The sequence below is a fragment of the Crinia signifera genome, chromosome 6 (genome assembly GCF_055691185.1).
Source record: "Crinia signifera chromosome 6, ASM5569118v1, whole genome shotgun sequence".
Taxonomy (NCBI): domain Eukaryota; kingdom Metazoa; phylum Chordata; class Amphibia; order Anura; family Myobatrachidae; genus Crinia; species Crinia signifera.
The window spans coordinates 85,259,198-85,271,432 of NC_139222.1; the positions used below are offsets into that span (position 1 = coordinate 85,259,198).

At 41.6% G+C, this 12,235-nt stretch overlaps 1 protein-coding gene across 2 annotated transcripts in view; it reads left to right on the forward strand.

Moving 5' to 3' along the window:
* Window positions 1–12,235, forward strand: part of BMPR1A (bone morphogenetic protein receptor type 1A) — an 85,642-nt gene that overhangs the window by 21,863 nt on the left and 51,544 nt on the right. Inside the window, exon 2 of one of the 2 annotated variants that reach the window (XM_083146353.1) lies at window positions 10,075–10,182. The exons of the other annotated variant lie outside the window; for it this stretch is intronic. The gene's annotated coding sequence lies outside the window, so the exon portion shown is untranslated. The remainder of the gene's footprint in view (window positions 1–10,074; window positions 10,183–12,235) is intronic. 2 annotated transcript variants of the gene reach the window in all.

The window sequence follows — 12,235 nt, forward strand, 5'->3', positions numbered from 1 at the left end:
AAACAAAACTTTACTGGGCTTTTTCCTAAAGATGACGTTGCAGCAGACTTCCCCTGAGAATGATCCCCCTCTGGACCGTAGAGGCTGACAACCTTACATGTGCAGCCAGGACTTCTTGGAAGTTCCCAGAATGCACGTGACAACTCCTTTTTGTGTTTTTTTATTGCTAGTGAGTGTGTGTGTAAATAGAGAAGATGATTGATACATCCCACCCAAAGTACCAACCAAACATGTTATAGGCCGTGCTTGAAAAGAAGATTGGTTGGTACTCTTTTTCGGCCTCCAATGTTTGATAGCTCTCCCACCTTATTGACTGAACATAACTCTTACTGCAGCTTGATAGTAGGGTATTTATGATCTGAAAGGGTTAAGAACTTTGGATATGCATGTAAATAAATAGAGCAGAGCAATGTTTCCTATGTGCAGTTGAAACAGGAAACCAATTGCGCTCTCATGTGATCGGTACGACCCTTGCCCTTATGTACTGTTGCCGCTCCGATGTGCTGTAGAAGGATCATGCATTGGTTTTGCGCCACAGATCATTGTGTGCAGCTTTTCTCTGATATAAACCAGCATTTATTATGCAGCTGGTTGTGTCCGAACCCTCCAGTAAATCAGCAGCAATAGAGGGCGAGGTGTGTGCTTGTCATCACTCCTGCCTTAGGATCCTGGAAGGTTTGGCAGTGTTAGTAGACACACCTTTCTAGCTACCAATTATAAACACATACACTACAGACTACAGTTCTGCATGCAAAGTGATTAATCATTGAAAAGGAAATTGAGATGGGAGTGCTAAAATAATGTAAAAATGCCAAATGGAACCTATAAGAAGACTACAGCCAAATTGTTGCAGCTATGCTGTGGAGGTATATACCTGTCGATGCTGGTTCAGTCGTGATACAGATTGTTTCTAACAAACTTTTGCTTAGCTGGATCTGTCTTTACAACCTCCTACCTGGCAGGCTAGTCTCCTGTTCTGGCCAACAACATACGATAGTCCAAAAGAAAAAGGGGAAACAAGAGACCCTTACTAAAATGTTGCATTATTAACTACTGTTTCAATCAGATGTATATTAGTGTGCACATTGCTCAGCTTGCTGCTGATATATGCCGGCTTATTAGGTAGCTGTTTATGTTTGCAATTATTTTGACAAAGGTTTATAAAGTTAAGACGTTTTAGGACACAGGATACGAAGCTGGCCATACATGTGTCCGATTAATATGGGCCGATACACCCCCTTTGCCAGTTTCCATGCAGTTTGTTTACACTCCGATCCGGTGTACGGTCCCATGGTCATCGGATCGGAGACCCTAGATCTTTAGTTCTACAATATAGATATATTGGTAAACTCCTGGGCAGCTCAAGGGCAATTTTATACGACTGAGGTGCACTTGGACCATTACCCCAAAGCAACCAATCGGCTTAACACCGCACCTTGGACCCAGGTAATTGCCGGGTTGTTGACGTGTTCTAGTTGCTCTATGAAAGCACCAAAGCTTATAGTCCTCTGTATAATGGGAAAAATGGGATTAATGTAAAAGTGCCAGACTTGACCCAGCATTGTGATATGAAAGGGCTAGATTTACTAAACCTTGAAGAATTATGTATGGGCTTTATGGCTGGTGTAATGGTTAGCATTACTCCAACACAGCACTGAGGTCATTGATTTGATTCCTACCATGCCCCCTAACAGTGTGGAGTTTTGGTTGCAAAGGTTTCCTCTGGGTGTTCTGGTTTCCACCAATAATCCAAAAATATTCTGGTAGGTTATTTGTTTCCCAACCAAAATTAACATTTAGTGTGTAAACGTGGTTCTCAAAAGAAACCCAGCAGTCCAGGTTTAAAGTACTGTATATACATGGGAACCTCTGGTGTGAGTGTTTGCATATAAATGGACCATAGTGATTCTTATCTGCCATTAGACATGCTATGTGTGTAGCGAGCCATAGTGATGTGTCGCCCTGCGCATCGCTATCGCCCGTCGATTAATATCCAGCATGCTGGATAAATATATAATAGCCGGTGTCATGGCCAGTGTTCTTATCGGAGAACACTGGTCCGGACAGCTCGCTCAGCTGGACATCACTATTCAGAGCTGTGTACTGAGCCGATCTAGCATCACTCAGAACGCTCGTCAGCACATCTCCCCGTGTGTAGGCCCCATTACAGTACACTGTGCTTTAAGAGTTTCTTTAGGGCTACATCGTTATGCTTGCGATGCTTGATGATCTTCCTTGAACCAGATTTGTCTTTTTAAATCAAAAAAGGATCTATACAATGAGAAAGCGAGTAAACATGATAATAACTCGATTAGCCATACACACTACAATGTCTGCTGGTTTGGTAGAAAAGGCTGACATTATCTTTGCCTATATTTGCCATTCCTTTGTGCTCGGTTATTGCATGTATTTGCTGGTTACGTCTGACAAAATTGTAATGCAAAGTCTATCTTTAGTGTGAAAAGTCACAATGCTTTTTCTAGCGGACACATTAGCTGCTTGCTCTAGATCAGGGGTGGGGAACCTCCGGCCCGCGGGCCATAAACGGCCCCCATAGGCAGTTTGACCGGCCTGCACATCCGCCCATCTGCCTGCCCGGGGGAGTTCTCACGTGAGGTGGTGATGTGGAAGGGAGCGAGTTCTCGCGAGAGGCTTCTAGCAGCAGCAGTTATTCAACAGCAGCCGGAGCGTGGGACGGGGAAGCAGGGAACTTTTTAAGTTACTAATTTTGATATGGTCCCCGAAGGATTTTATCCATTTCCAAATGGCCCTTGGAAGAATAAAGTTTTCCCGCCCCATTTGGATTTTGCAGCATCATTTTTTTCTGCCATCTTGCCTTACCAGCGTCTGTGCTAAAGATTCAATCTTGCTGGTAAAGGTCTATTTTCAATTCACTGTATCTGCTTCTTACTTGGTCTGTTCCCGCAAATCACAATTTTTTTTCCTTGTGACAAAAGAAAGGGCAATAATTTAACTTGTTTGCTATTAAAGCTATTTTCTTGTCATTCACGGTTACATTTTTTTAAGCGCTTTAGTTTCTCCCCACATCAAATTTGCCCCCCTCACCGCTAGATTACTGTCTGTATTGCAGGCAGACTCAACATAGATCAGAGGATTCCTTTCTGTGTAAATATTTACACATAAGGAGTGAATCAAATGGTCAATCAAGACATTTCCTGCTTTGGGCTGGAACAAAGCATAGAATGTATTTGTTAGATCTCTGAATCATGTTGTTGAGATGTAAAATGTAACACGTCTTTAGGGTTATTGGTGTAAACTGAGCAATACAGTGTCTGTGATATGGAGAACAGCATTTTAAGTAAGACAGAAGGAGTCCATGTCTATGGGGGGAATTGACTAAGATGTGTATTCTATTTCACATGAGATGTTGCTATGGGCAACCTAACAGAATCTACTTCTTATTTATTTCGCACATTCAAGTAGATAATAGTATCTGATTGGTTGACCATAGCCACATCCCATGTGGAATAGAATGCTCTAAGTAAATTTCCACCTATGTGTTTTTCAGAATCTTTGGCTGGAAAGCACATACATAGAGAATTGGTGTCAAAAAGTTGCCCATGTGTTTTTTTTGGGGTGGGTCTTTGATGTCCGCGACGATCGCTTTAGGCCTGATTCTTGAGCAGATTAGTGGAAGTTCTAGACCAGTGATTTTCAACCTTTTTACCTTACGGCACACCAAACAAGATTTTTAAATTGCCAAGGCACACCATGAGATCCCCACAGGGAAAAACACACTGGCCCCCACAGGAAAAAACAAACCTATTGGCCCTCATATGAAAGAACGGTACTTGTTTCCTAGCAGGGCGCCACCGATTTTAATTGTATGAAATCGTGTCGCAAAAATCGGGTCGGACTGACCCGATTTTTACATTGGAACCAATGTTAAATGGTCCCTGAGACCCGATTTTACATTGGCCCCAATGTTAAATCCCTCCCAGACCCCATTTTTCATTGTATGCCCCCCCCATTGTTAACGCCACGAACAACGACAACCCGAAGCATGGCAAGTGCAGCGGTACGCATCCTCCGACCTTTTCATACGCCCACTATCCACGTCGGTGTGGAGTTTATTTTATATAGTGTTGCGAGCCACCGAATCGGGTCTCAGGGACCCTTTTTACATTGGGTCCATCCAATGTAAAAATCGGGTCGCATCGCATCACATCACATTCCATTATAATGGCATGCGATGCGACCGATTTTCAAAATGCTTTAAAAACGTCTTTAAAGCCCGAAAATCGGGTCGGTCGGGTTAAGGTATGCGCCGGGACCCGACGTGCGCTGTGCTAGGAAACAAGTACCGAAAGAACAATTACACTGGTCCACACAGGTAACAAAAATAAAATACATTGGCCCGTACATGAAAACAGGAGTCCAGTAAATAACAGTTGAACTGGTGGTGGCTGTAATAAACTGGTTTGAGCATCTTTACATCTGGGGGCACACTTGAGACCAGCTCAAGGCACACTAGTGTTGCTCTAGGCTGATGCAAATGTAAAAAAACATTGTCCACTTTATGTCCATCCAAGGCTTAGTGAAAAGACAATTGTCTATTGCTAAAGCTCTTGACTAGTAGCTATATTTTTTAGAGACCTTTATTTTTTGGGAATGGGTCATAAGGTCAACCGCGTGAAGGTCAACCACTAAAGGTCGACATGGCTAAGGTCAGCTCAAACATTAGGTTGACTGTGAGCTTTCACTTTTTTTTTTGCCGTGTTTACATCTGATTAAAGTTTTCGCAATGACCATCATTATCTGGCCGCAGGTTACAGTCCACCTTATCATAAACAGAGTTTGAGGCTTGGTAATATAATTTTAAATAATCCAAGTGGTAAAACGCACATCTGTGGATGACCAAAAAAGAGTGTGAATATTAGGTCAGCAGTATATAGGTCTATTGACCTATTGGTCATCAGGCAATAAGTCCACACATAGAAAACACAAGTTTTTGAAAAAATGTGTCTCCCCTCGCATTGCTCGCCGCACTATTATGTGCCTAAATCATGAATTAAGAACAAGTTAGACCTAGACCATGTCGACCCTTTTCATGTATCGACTTATTGCCTTTTGACCAATAGTGACTGTCGACCAGATCCACAAAAAAATAATCTTTCTTGAAATGTAATCAGTGTCTGTATAAATGCTTTGTACCCTTATCTAGGTGCGCACACAAATACATTGATATATGCCAGATGCAGTCCTATAGAACAACACGCTTTACAACTTTACTGCAGAGTTTATATAGTGGTGCCCATACACATGTAAGATATGACATGCAATTTTGATAATCGCATTCCATCACATGTCACCCAACGCAATGTGTTGGGCCAGCCGGTTGAATGTTGCGTCGATAAATATTATGTGCTGCGCATACTTTTTAACGCATAGCATGTTCAACCGCATGTGGTTTTTAAGCAGAATTTGAAAAAACACTTAAACAGTCTGGGAGGCATTCTGCCTGAGAGCTCTCAGCCAATCAGCAGCCGCCTGAATGCGAAGCCTCTGATTGGCTGATTGGCTGACAGAGTACTGTCCAGTGTTTTGAAATAATTTGTTTTCAAATTCTGCTGCCCACCGCTGACTACTGCCACCCACTCCGCCGATGCCCACCAGCCCTCTTCCAGCACCTGGCATGTGACATTAGATGCTGGAAATAAAGCACTTAAGATGCAATTTGATGGAAATCACATTGCGATGTCGGATCGCATCCGATCGCCCAAATGTATGGGCTCCTTTTAAGTAGAAATTGAAATGTGCCATCTCATTAAGGTCCATATTTAAAGATGTACGCAAACCCAATGTTATCTGTACACTTCTGATGTTATCAGATCTGCCCGTTCTTGGAATCTGTACTTCGCAAATGTGCAGCTCTCTATTTGCGACAACTGTTGCAGTGTTTCCTAAGCCGCAGCATCATTGATATGCTGCAGCTGTGTGTGGACGGGGAAGGGGCAGTTCACAGCCAGACTTCGGAAAACGTTGGCATGATGATCCCATTTTCTGGGTTTGTATTGGCCATAGACTGCATCCTCAGTTGAAGCTTCACTGACCCTGGCTGTCTGAAAATACTCAGATGGCCGATGTTCAAGCAGATGATCCAATGCTGTGTCTTCAGACAGAACATGGGATCACAGAAGCCTTCCGGAGGCCGGAGCACAGTTTGTGCTAATTTAGCTATATCTGAATAAGGCCCTTAATACAACTTTTTTCTTTTGTCTTATATTGTTTTACATGTATTCAGCATACATGAGGAACACTATATAATATTAAGACACTGACACCTTGGCCTTTTGTATGACCAAAGTAAAAGTGTGACTCAAAAATATTATTGGGTTATTTTTAGGCATCTTCAAAAATAGTTTGCAAATTATTGCACTATTGCAGGGGTGGCAAAACTGGTCTTTGAGCTCTACCTACAGGTCATGTTTTCCAGACCACCAGCTGTCGAGCAATTGTTTATTACCAACTGTCACAATTTCAAACGTGCTATATTCATTCCTAGCTGACACATTCTACAGATCCACAGCTGGTCTGGAAAACATGAACTGTTGGTAGATCTTGAGGACCGATTTGGACACCTCTGCTTTTGGTTTATTAAGACTTGGAGAGAGATAAAGTACCAGCCAACAAGCTCCAAACAGACTGTCAGGTGGCAGCTAGATGCTGATTGGCTTGCACTTTATCTGTCTCTACTTTAGCTCCACATAAGGCTTAGTAAATAGACCCCTGTGTTTGTCATAGTTTTCCAATCACAGTAACACATGAAATGGCAAAATAACTGGATCAATCCAATTGGACAAGGCTTGGCCAATCTCTATCTTTTGTAAAACTAAAGGTTTCCGAATGCCCTGCCACGATTTAGTATTTAGGCTATGGCACGACATGCTGTATTGTGCTGGGGCACAGCAGCTGGAGAGCAACAGGTTGGCCAGGCCTGAATAAGTCTCTACACTGGGAATGAATAATGGACAAAGATTCTAGAACTCGAGTTGAACAGGGGAAATGGTCAATTTAAATCAGTCAGTGCTATTTACTACTTAACCGCTTGGGTGGTGGGTTTTGCTAGGGCAGGACAAACCTACCAGGGCAGGTTTGTCCTGCCCCAGCAAAACCCACCACGTGAAGTTGGAAGCCCCCCCTCCCTCACCTCTGCTCCTGCGTTAGTATGCCGGAGCTTCCCTGCAGTCACTGTCCAGTGTCCCCGCTGCCTTAGCCGTGCCTGTCACATTTAGCAGTGACGTCGGCGGCAGGCTGGGGGATGTTCGCGGCGGCTCGGGAGGACTCGGTGCCTGAGCGCTCCCGAGTCCCCCTGAGCCGCGCCGACCATACTCGAGCCTGCCGCCACCATCACTGTAAAATGAGTGATGGCAGGCGGGTCAGGGCAGGGAGCTCCGGCGCACTGATCGCCGGAGCAAAGGCTGGGGGGGGGGGGGGGGACTGAGAGGATGTGACAGGCATACCATTCAAGGGGTTAAGGTTCGACCGATTATTACCGCAAACCAGCCGTTCTCTATCGGATATGTGCTCCTTCGGATCTTTTGCTAAACCCTTCATGCAGCATGTAAGATCAGAAAATTTCATAAAATATCAATAGGAACGCACATCGGATCTTAAGATAAATCTTAAAATGTGGGCTGGCCTGAAATCTTTTGCCAAGGATGGACAAAAGATTTCATGGCTAATTTATGAGCACATCTTAAGATTGCTGATCTTTCTAGTGTGTGGCCACCTTTACTGATAATGGGTCTAATTTCAGATTTGTAGACAGAGTTGTCCTAGCACAACCCTAAATCGCACAGTATTACGGTACAGTTGTCTGGTATGTGCGTGCCACATTCAAATGCTGATGTCATTTGTATTGCATTTACCCTTCTTACATTGCATATTAACAGTTTGCAGCAGAACTAAGTGGCATGTTACTACAATCATGGCTGACAAATATTTGACTGAATGTTTCTGCTCGAACCATAATAATCTTAAACGTTCAAAATGTGTCCAAACAAATAAAGTTCTGTCATTTTGTACATCCTTCTGTTGTGTACACTAGATACTATTGATGTTTGTTTGTGTACTGTAGAACTATTAGGATATGAGATAACTATGGATTTCTCCTGGGGGAGAATGGGTAATGTGTGAACTACTGATTTAGTGTTTGTGTATTCTGAGAAAGTATTTCTACTGATTTGGTAAAATGAGTCCATATGGGATAAGACCTCGTTCACACCTCTTGATGTGTATTTTACCTGCTAACATAAGCCTGGTAAATGGTTTTGAACATAGTGTAAAAGGTTTGGGATTGACTTAAGGGGGCTACACACGGAAGATGCCAGATCGCTCAGCACACGTCGCTGCACAGAGATGTGCTGCTGAGCGATCTATCAGGGCCAGGGTTCTCCGTGAGAACCCTGGCCCTGACCTTGGTTTATCCAGCGTACTGGATATTAATCGCTGGGGCATGACCCGCGGATCTGCGCATCACTATTGCTATGCCCCTACACACAGAGTGATGTATGGGCATTTGAGATCTCTTACAAAATACCCCCTCAATCGCTACGTGTATAGGCCCCATAATGCTTGTACATTTTTAGAATGCATGCCTGGCCTGTGCAGAAGACTAAAAATAATCTCTTTGTGGGGCACTCTTATTAGTGCCCCCACAAAGCAATTTTTAAAAATTCTTCTGGGTGTTTCTCCATTTTATATTCTAGGGGTGCACCACCAGAACTTATAACACCATATCCATATATTCAACCTTGGTAGAAATCCTGGTTCAAAAAGAACTTATCCAGTGCAACAGGACTCTCCAGGGTTTGTCTACTAAGATGTGAATTCTATTGCAGATGGGATGTTGCCCATAGCAACCAATCAGAATCTCCTTACTTATTTAGCACCTACTAGAAGATAATACATAGAATTTGGTTGCCCATAGCAATATCTAGGGCCAAATGTAATAGGGTGTGAGAATCAGAAAGTGAAAGATTTCCTTTTTTATTTTTATTTTTTTATTTTTTTAAATGGCAATCCATTTACATTGCAAAATCAACCTGGTTTTGCCATGCCAAATGATTGCACACTTTAAGATTTTTGGGAGAGTTTTCCCAGGTTTTTTTTTTTTTTTTTTTAACTTTGATTTTCACACTTTATTACATTTGACTCCTGGTCTTCAATGAAACTCCCTTCTTAATAAATAAACGCATCCCTCTCTCCTTATGCCTTGTCTTGTGTATTACTGTATGCTAATGCTACAGTAGATTTTAGTGGGAAATGTGCAGCACATGAAAAATGCTAATGGTGTGTTTTATTTTTATTTTCCCCTTTTTCCTTCAATGCTTATATACATGGATATTTTATCACCCCTCCCATTCCTCTCCTATGTGCATATATCATACAAGCCCTAAGGGCATAAAATGGGTAGAGGAAAAAGTACATAGGCAATAAGTGTTGCGTTTTATACCTTTTTTAATTGCTACAAATGCGCCCACAGAACCTTTTTCTGAATTTAGGCTGTAATGCTAAAAGTATATTCCGCAAAGCCTGTCTGCTTAAATGAATCTATATTCTATAAGAGCTAATGTCATTTGATATGGTCTACAGGGTAAGGTTCCCCGGTGTCTACCAAAGAGTAAACAATGGCAAATTACAAATGACTTATTCTAATGGGTTGGAAGAAAAGAGGTTGGTAACCTTGGGAGGAGGTCACGCGGATCCTGGAATTCTTCTTTAGTTCTGCCATGAGTAGATAAGATTACCCACTGGGTGGTGAAGCCAGGATTATTGCAGGCTTCTTTTTTTCAGCGCACCCCCCCCCCCCCCCCCCCCCCCCCCTCACCCAATCCAGAGTTAGTTTGTCTTGTTTGGGTTTATGCCTTCAATATAATATTCACTGGCAAGGATCATATTAATCTTATTGCTAAATCTCCGCTAATATTGCCTTAATCCTGATTTATGCATTATGGTTATGAATGTTTCCTTAATTTGCCTGTGTACACAAGATTCAACTGGTAAAGGCATTACATTAACATCAATCTCCTTCTCTCTCGCTTGTTCCAGGTCTACACAAATATGCTTCACTCTGACACTGCCTTGGAATTAATGAACTGGAAATACGGGTAATACCAAGGGCAGTTTATCCAAGGGTTCTACAGATAAATTAGCAAGGTACAATACTTACTTATATACTTATATTATTATATTATGTTTTTAATACTTATATATTTTTTTTATTACTATAAGCAGATGGATGTTTCTGTAGTATGACGCCATGCTGTGCCTTGGTTTTGTCTATTTTTATTATAAATCTAATGGTACAATCAAACTGTTCAAAAATAATTTGTTGTTAAGTGATACCCAATGGATGCACACGCCAGTATTTAAATGATGGTCAAAGCAGTGCATTCATCTTAAAATGTAATTTTAAAGTATTTGCATTTACAAATCATTCTAGCTATGATGCTTCGCATACACACACACACACTCACACACACACTCCTGTTATGTGTTATTGCTTTGTTCTGCCTTGTAGTCGTTTTGTGACTTCTCGGCTGAGTAATTGTTTCGGTAGTAGTAGTACGTTTATTTATAAGGCGCCGCAAAGTGTCCGCAGCGCCGTACATAGCAAACAAAAAAACAAATGACAAGGTAACATACAGGGTGTGTTGAAAAATACGGTGGATCTTAATGAAAATTTCGGTGGATCTTAATGAAAATAAGTTTACTTCTAAAACGGACAATGATCGAATAGTATTACAGATTATCACTTATCCAAAATACTCTGGACCAGAAGAAATTTGGATAACTTATTTTTTATATTTGAATAGGTATCTCTTGAGGTATTTTGCATTTATGTTGTTATGAGTACATCAAACACATGAAATACGCACAAATATGTTTTATTTGTGCATGAAACAAAGTTTGTGTCCTATCTCAGACGCTGGATTTGAATGCCAAGCAATCATGTCCTTGCACATATTTAGTGCCAGTTACATGTTATTTCCCCAGTAGTGCCAGTTACAGATATAGCCAGTAGGTTTTAAGCTAAAAATTAAATTGAGAACATTTTGGAGACTATGGTTTTTGGAATAATTTGGGTAAAGGATACTCAACCTGTATATAGTATATTCATATTTTGCACATTAATGTTCTCTAATTCTTTATGCATTGTCTGTGATTGTCCTCTATTTTAGAACAGTGTTCAGTCTCAAACTTAACAGTTCTTAAAAAAAAAAAAAAAAAAAACCTCCAGTAAGCGTCTGTAATAAAGCGATTAGCATACTAAACAGCCTGGAAATGAGCCAGCCTCCGCTACCCACTATCCCTTGCGTCACATCAGTTCTTTACACCAGAGGGAGGCACAGGCGTGAAGCAGGGGTGTGGCTGGTGAAAGACAAAAGTGACAGGTCCGTCCTGTGTAACAAAGAATGTCTGATAAACCCGTTTTGGTTTAAAGCACTTCTAAGCATTTGTAAAAAAAAAAACAACACACACAGTGTCCTATCTATTGGATGTGTTTTCAGTAAATCTAATGTTTTCGGTATTAACACGTTTTGCTTAAATTTGTAGCAAGAGGTTGTGACTAAAGCTGGGTATACACTTTGCAATATTATGGACAATTTATTGTTATGAGACAATTTGTAAGGATAAATCATTCATATCCTATAGTATGGACACCCTATATGCGTGCTCTCACATGTCGGTGGCGATGATGACAAACTCTTTCATCCATACATGCAAATCAATTTGAGGATATTGTGCATACTCATGAACGTGGCCACTGACAATGTATCGTTGTATGGAAGATTGCACAGTGTGTACGCACTATATCGTTTGATCGGGAGTTCAAGGGAAATCCTTGATGGTGTCGTATCATTTGCACATCAGCGTGTACCCAGCTTAACATGAGTTGAGCCCGCCATTTTGAGCAGAATAGTAAGAAATTACATTTAGACCAGTGGTTCCCAACCTTCTTTCTCTGCGGTAGCCCTTGACTAGGCTTTTCATTTATGAGTACCCCCTCCTCTCAATGTGAAATATCCACAGTACTTATGACTGCATGTCCTTATATTAATGAGTAGCGGAGGAGTTGTGGGGCAGATGTATTAAGCCTGGGGAAGAGATAAACTGGAGATAAAGTGAAAGGAGATAACGCACCAGCCAATCAGCTGTGTTTAAAATATGACAGTTGGGAGTTGATTGTTTGGTGCGTTAACCTCCT